We start from the raw sequence: 7,794 nt of genomic DNA, 5'->3' as shown, positions 1-7,794 counted from the left end.
ATCTCTTGCATACAACCATCCTACCAACCATGGAATTATGGTTCTCTGCAAGAAGTTTTGAAGTTGCTCGGAAGTTTTCCTCCACATCTTTGGAAATATAAGATATGTCCCTGGCATGTTCCACATCACCCTATATGGAGTGTCATCAAAAATTAAGGTATTGTTTGCATCCAAATCCTCAAATATCACTCAAATTTTTGTGATAAACCCTTGTAAATCCTAACATAATATTTGGAATTTTGCAATTTTTGTTACTCATAAACACCTTGAACTTGGTATACTACTCAGGAAAACATTTTTGTGTGATGCGTTGCACCCTTGTTAAGTTATAGCAACTCCATATCCATAGCTCAAAGTATTCAGCACAAAAATCCAAAAAACTTTGTGCGTCTGATCGCACCACATGATAAACTTCATCTTTATCCTCCACAAGTCGCATGTGTTGAGCCCAAGATGGCATAGAATCTCCATGTTTCATTTCAATTGTCTTGAGAAGTAACCCCTCTAGATCCAAGATAAGTACTCTTTTGATGTCCTTGAAAGAAAGTGGTAGGTGATAAGGAGATGATTCATTCCTTGGACAAGGTCTTGGAGGAGGTTGGATGGGTAATTCAATAGTTTTCTTCAATTTATGCCAGCATATGGCCAATCCATTTTTCTGTAATGGTTCTTACATTAAAGAACAAGAACACTTAATGCAAACACAACAATAGACATGAGTTTTACATTGTCTACCCTAAGGTTTTATTAGATACCAAAATCCATCTATGATCTACTCATTAATAGAAAGAAAGTCAAATTAAAATTCTGACTCTTTTTTATGCTACACTCTCTCTTAGTCTCAATACCATGGAAGTCAACTAGACTTAAGTCAACTAATAACTACTACTTGTTCTTAAAGGTATGCTTGAAGTGCATAAGGCTTAACCAATGCTCTAGTGTAGAATGGGTATTTAGGTCTCAAGGTCTACCACTTATCCAAGCAAAGATCCATTTAGATATGGAAACCCAATTTTTCTTCATATAATGATATAGAGTGGACAAGTGGTGAATCCTGAGACCAAACCACTCATGCTACTAGGGATAATAGGTTGGACAAGTGGTGGACCTTGAATGTAAACCCCCCATGTACAAAGTATCAGGGGTTTTGGGTATTTCAATCGACTCTAGCATCTTCGAGACATGGTGGAGCTTACTTCTCTCCATGTTTCAATGGAGTCTATCTTGGATAAATGGTGGAGCATCATTCTCTTCAGGTTTCAATGGAGCCTAGCTTGGACAAGTGGTGGACGTTTGTTTCTCTCTATGTTTGAACAGATTTAGCTTGGACAAGTGGTGGACCTTGGAACAAAATCCCCATGTAAAACATATCATGGACATTACAAGTGGTGAGAAAAAATACCATTCAATATATAACCTTATAGGTTGGACAAGTGGTGGACCTTAACACCCAATTATTATTAATATAATGACATAGAGTGGACAAGTGGTGAATCTTGCGACCAAACCTACTAGGAAAAGTAGGTTGGACAAGTGGTGGACCTTGAATGCAAACCCCCCATGTACAAAATATCACTCATGCTACTAGGAATAATTTGGTATTAAGGTCCATGTTTCAATGGAGCCTAGCTTGGAAAAGTGGTGGACCTTTGTTTCTCTCTATGTTTCAATAGAATTAGCTTGGACAAGTGGTGAACCTTGGAACAAAACTCCCATGTAAATCATGTCATGGGCATTACAAGTGGTGAGAAAAAATACCATTCAAGGTATAACCTTATAGGCTGGACAAGTGGTGGACCTTAGCACCCAATTCCTCTTATTATAATGACATAGAGTGGAAAAGTGGTGAATTGTGAGACCAAACCTAGTAGGGATAATAGGGTGGACAAATGGTTGACCTTGAATGTAAATCACCCATGTACAAAATATCATGGGTTTTGCGTATTTCAATGGAGCCTAGCATCTAGGAGACATGGTGGAACTTACTTATGTCCATGTTTTAATGGAGCCTATCTAGGAGAAATGGTGGAGGTTCCTTCTCTCCATGTTTCAATGGAGCATAGCTTGGACAAGTCGTGGACCTTTGTTTCTCTCTATGTTTAAATATGGTTAGCTTGGACAAGTGGTGGATCTTGGAATGAAACTCCCATGTAAAACATATCATGGGCATTTCAAGTGGCGAGAAAGGATACCATTTAATATATAACCTTATAGGTTGGACAAGTGGTGGACCTTAACACAATATAATGACATAGAGTGTACAAGTGGTGAATCTTGAAACCAAACCACTCATGCTACTAGGGATAATAGGTTAAACAAGTGGTGGGCCTTGAAATAAAACCCCCTAGAGTGTTTCAATGGAGCCTAGCTTGGAAACATGGTAAAGCTTGCTTCTCTCCATGTTTCAATGCAGCCTATCTTGGATAAATGGTGGAGATCATTCTCTCCATGTTTCAATGGAGCCTAGCTTGGACAAGTGGTGGACCTTTATTTCTCTCTATGTTTGAATAGAGTTATCTTGGAAAAGTGGTGGACCTTGGAACAAAACCCCCATGTAAAAATATCATGGGCATTACAAGTGGTGAGAAAAAATACCATTTAATATATAACCTTATAGGTTGGACAAGTGGTGGACCTTAACACCCAATTATTCTTAATATAATGACATAGAGTGGATAAGTGGTGAACTTGGGACCAAACCTACTAGGGAAATAGGTTCGACAAGTGGTGGACCTTGAATGTAAACCCCCCATGTACAAAATATCACTCATGCTACTAGAAATAATTTGGTATTAAGGTCCATGTTTCAATGCAGCCTAGCTTGGAAAAGTGGTGGACCTTTGTTTCTCTCTATGTTTCAATAGATTTAGCTTGGACAAGTGGTGGACCTTGGAACAAAACCCCCATGTAAATCATGTCATGGGCATTACAAGTGGTGAGAAAAAATACCATTCAAGCTATAACATTATAGGTTGGACAAGTGGTGGACCTTAACACCCAATTCCTCTTAATATAATGACATAGAGTGGACAAGTGGTGAATCATGAGACCAAACCTACTAGGGATAATAGGTTGGACAAGTGGTGAACCTTGAATGTAAACCCCCCATGTACAAAATATTATGGGTATTGGGTATTTCAATGGAGCCTAGCAACTTGGAGACATGGTGGAGCTTATTTCTCTCCATGTTTCAATGGAGCCTATCTAGGAGAAACAGTGGAGGTTCCTTCTCTCCATGTTTCAATGAGCCTAGCTTGGACAAGTGGTGGACCTTTATTTCTCTATATGTTTTAATAGAGTTAGGTTGGACAAGTGGTGGACCTTGGAATGAAACCCCCATGTAAAACATATCATGGGCATTTCAAGTGGTGAGAAAGGATACCTTTTAAAATATAACCTTATAGGTTGGACAAGTGGTGGACCTTAACACATAGTTCTTCTTAATATAATGACATAGAGTGTACAAGTGGTGAATCTTGAGACCAAACCACTCGTGCTACTTGGGATAATAGGTTGGACAAGTGGTGGACCTTGAATGTAAACCCCTCATGTATAGAATTATGGGTTTAGGGTATTTCAATGGAGCCTAGCTTGGAGACATGGTGGAGATTGCTTCTCTCAATGTTTCAATGGAACCTATCTTGGAGAAATGGTGGATCATCCTTCTCTCCATGTTTCAATGGATACTACCTTGGACAAGTGGTGGACCTTTGCTTCTCTCTATGTTTCAATAGAGTTAGCTTGGACAAGTGGTGGGTCTTGGAACAAAACCCCTTTGTAAAACATAGCATGGACATTACAAGTGATAAGGAAAAATATCATTCAAGATATAACCTTACAGGTTGGAAAAGTGGTGATGGACCTTCACAAGTGGTGAAGGATACCATTTAAGATATACCCTTATAGGTTGGACAAGTGGTGGACCTTAACACCCAGTTATTGTTAATATAATGACATAGAGTGGATAAGTGGTGAATATTAAGACCAAACCACTCATGCTACTAGGTATAATACGTTAGAGAAGTGGTAGACCTTGAATGTAAATACCCCATGTACAAAATATCATGGTTTTAGGGTGTTTCAATGGAGCCTAGAATCTTGGAGACATGGTAGATCTTGATTCTTTCCATGTTTGAATGGCACCTATCTTGGAAAAATGATGGAGGTTACTTCTCTCCATGCTTCAATGGAGCCTAGCTTTGACAAGTGGTGAACCTTTGCTTCTCTCTATGTTTGAATAGAGTTATCTTGGACAAGTGGTGGACCTTTGCTTCTCTCTATGTTTGAATAGAGTTAGCTTGGACAAGTGGTGGACCTTGGAATGAAACCCCCATGTAAAATATATCATGGGCATTTCAAGTGGTGAGAAAGGATACCATTTAAGATATAACCTTATAGGTTGGACAAGTGGTGGACCTTAATACATAGTTCTTCCTAATACAAGTGGTGTATCTTGAGACCAAACCACTCGTGCTACTAGGGATAATAGGTTAGACAAGTGGTGGGCCTTGAAATAAAACCCCCCATGTACAAAATAAAATGGGTTTAGGGCATTTAAATGGATCCTAGCTTGGAGACATGGTGGAGCTTTCTTCTCTGCATGTTTCAATGAAGCCTATCTTGGAGAAATGGTGGAGCATCCTTCTCTCCATGTTTCAATATAGCTTAGCTTGGACAAGTGGTGGATCTTTGGTTCTCTCTATGTTTCAATAGAGTTATCTTGGACAAGTGGTGGACATTGAAACAAAACTCCCATGTAAAACATATCATGGGTAGTTCAAGTTGTGAGAAAAAAAACCATTTAAAATAGAACCTTATAGGTTGGACAAGTGGTGGACCTTAACACCCAATCCTTTTTAATACAATGACATAGAGTGGACAAGTGGTGAATCTTGAGACCAAAGCTATCAAGCTACTAGGGATACTAGGTTGGACAAGTGGTGGATCTTGAATGTACATCCCCTATGTACAAAATATCATGGGTTTAGGGTGTTTCAATGGAGTCTAGCATATTGGAGACATGGTGGAGCTTGCTTTGCTCCATGTTTCAAGTGGTGGACCTTCAATTATTTTCCCATACCTAGTTTAGACAACCCATACACTTTGCAACTCTAAAGGTTGGACGAGTGGTGGAGCTTTGTTTATTTCCATATTTTAATGGATCCTAGATTGGACAAGTGGTGGACCTTGGAAAAAAGTCCCCCCTGTACAACATAGCTGAGTTTTTTCATGTTTTAATGGAAGAGAGATTTGACAAATGGTGGAGCTTGCTTATCTCCATGTGGATTTTAGAACTAGCTTGGACAAGTGGTGGAGCTTTGCTTTTCTACTCTTCATAATACAATGATGTATAGGTTGGTTACATGGTGAATCTTAAGGCCAAACCTCCCATCTTACTAGAGATGATAGGTTGGACAAGTGTTCAACCTTCTATCATTTCTCCATGCCTATAATTAGACAATTAGTAGAACTAGCATCTTTCTATGTTGTTTAGAGCTGAGCTTGGACAAGGAGTGGACCTTGCTACTCTCTTCCCTTGGTTTATTAGTTTGAAGACTCATTATATATACTTGCTTAGATCTATATAATTACTCATTAGTTAGGTTACAAGTAGGTATGTAATTTGTTAGCCTCAAGGGACGTTGAATATTGAATAGTAAGAAAGTAAAGTGCTGGTTTGAAGATCTTTTGCTTATCTAAACTAGACTCTAACTCAATAATAAGTCTCTTAAGTTCCACGAATTGTCCTATCTAGGCTCCAAAAGAGTCTTAATTGGTTTGTGCTAGATTCTAACTTCCTTGATGGGGTAGAATCCTAGAAAAATGAGGCACTATAAGTTTTACCTTAGCTCAAATGGATTTTCACTTAAACTAGACTGCAATTTGGCACTCTAGTATCTTTGTCTTGATGGAGTTTAACACTAGATACATAGTAGTGATATTTAAGCTTCATGTCTCTTCACTTGATCGAGATATGAGACCATACTTTCAAGGTCACCACTTGTCTTACCTAAAGACCAATGTGAGACATGGGAGCAAGAAAGCCATCCGATATTGTTTTAAGGACTATTACATAGACAATCAATAACTTAAGTAAAGCAAAAAGACTTGGATCTTTCACAATTAATAACTTAAGTAAAGCCAAAAAGACTTGGATCTTTGACAGTTTTTTTCAAACTAAAAAAGCACAATCTCATGCTAACAAAACTATAAATCACAATTGAAAGTTTTGAACGAGAAAAAGATCAGCAATCTTATAAGAAGGATACTTTTCATTTCATTTGATGATTACAAACTAAAAGAAAGTCTCTCAAGAAATTGATAAACAAAAAATGTAGGTGACTGCTTCATTATTTTGAGCAAACATATCAAAATCTCTATTGATTGAGCTCCATCTAGTAGTATCCTTTGTAAGATCCTGCAGGAAGGAATAAAAAGAAAGATTTGTTAGATACCATGCACATGAGTGTTCAAGTATGTGTATCAAGAATATATGACATGTCACTAGTACCTTAGGGTTGCTTTCTATCCAGCCTTAGAAGATTGTTCTCAGCTTTCACCTTATTTATATAAGCCTTTGCTGTGGTTGCCTTCAAAACTCCTTTTGTGTTACAACCCAATTGCCTAGCTAAAGTGGTCAATTGTGACGCCTTCATGCTTTCAATGGGTGTACGCTCCTTTGCTAAGATCTCTTGTATTTGGGCTCTTCTCATTTCATTGCGGTGGCTTGTGTCACTTGCATTTTCAATGATAGTTTCATCCCTGTCACCTTTTGCAGGTGGTATTCTTCTTGTAAAGAACACCTTAGCTGACCAAACATCATTTTTCTGCTTCCAATACTCCATGATTTGTTTGTATTCACTATCATTTGTCACTATAGGTTGTCCATAACGATTAGAAGCAATTAAATCACGCACATCCCTTCTCTCATCAAGCTGAATCAAGTATGGCAGTAGCTCCTCCAAGAGCATATTGTCAACCATCTTCTCAGCATCAAATTGTGGTGGAAAAATGCAATTGTTTGCTGGTGAAATACATCCCTTGTAAGGAGAGTCATCAATAAGCACTGTTCTTTGTGGATCACATTCAAACCCCATGGCAATTTTGGCTAGAGGCTTGAACATTGCCTCAACGTTTGGATTGTCGGGTCTAAACAATTTTTGAGTTTGAGCGGTGTAGCAAACATCTTGCGACCAAATTGCAAAGAAAGGCAATGTATCCTCAGCTAAGTTGTTTAGTGCTGCAAGGATTTGATACACATTATTCCTAGTAGCTGTCGACCAAATTGCAACATTAAACCTCTGTAAAATAGTCTTCAAGAATTGGATGCAACCTGGCCTGAGTATAATATATCTTTTTGAATCCATTTGCACTGAGTTGTGGTGTGAGGATGGTTGAGGGGAACGTTTCAACAATAGACCATTTAAATCCAATATAATTGTAAGCATGGATTTCTCAACATCTACGCTACATGACGTAGTACCAATTGGCAATAGCTCGTGAGTGGACTTTTCAGTCTCTTTTGATGTATGTTGCATTTTTGAAGCATCGATTTCTTGGTTCTCATTATTGGAAGCTTGCTCAAGTTGCACAACACTAGACTCTAGTATAGAAATATCATCCATCTTGGGCACTTTAGAAACCATAGAATCTATGGATTCTATAGTTGTTGACTGAACCATAGGAGCATTATCCATCCCAGTTTGTGAATCTAAGAAAACACACACACAAATGGTATCTCAAAACCACTAGAATTTTATTCACCATATTTATATGTAGAACTCCTAGTAAGAA

This window comes from Adiantum capillus-veneris, chromosome 9 (genome assembly GCF_014529385.1).
Source record: "Adiantum capillus-veneris isolate H3 chromosome 9, ASM1452938v2, whole genome shotgun sequence".
In the NCBI taxonomy this organism is placed as follows: Eukaryota; Viridiplantae; Streptophyta; class Polypodiopsida; order Polypodiales; family Pteridaceae; genus Adiantum; species Adiantum capillus-veneris.
This window is presented reverse-complemented; position numbering follows the sequence as displayed.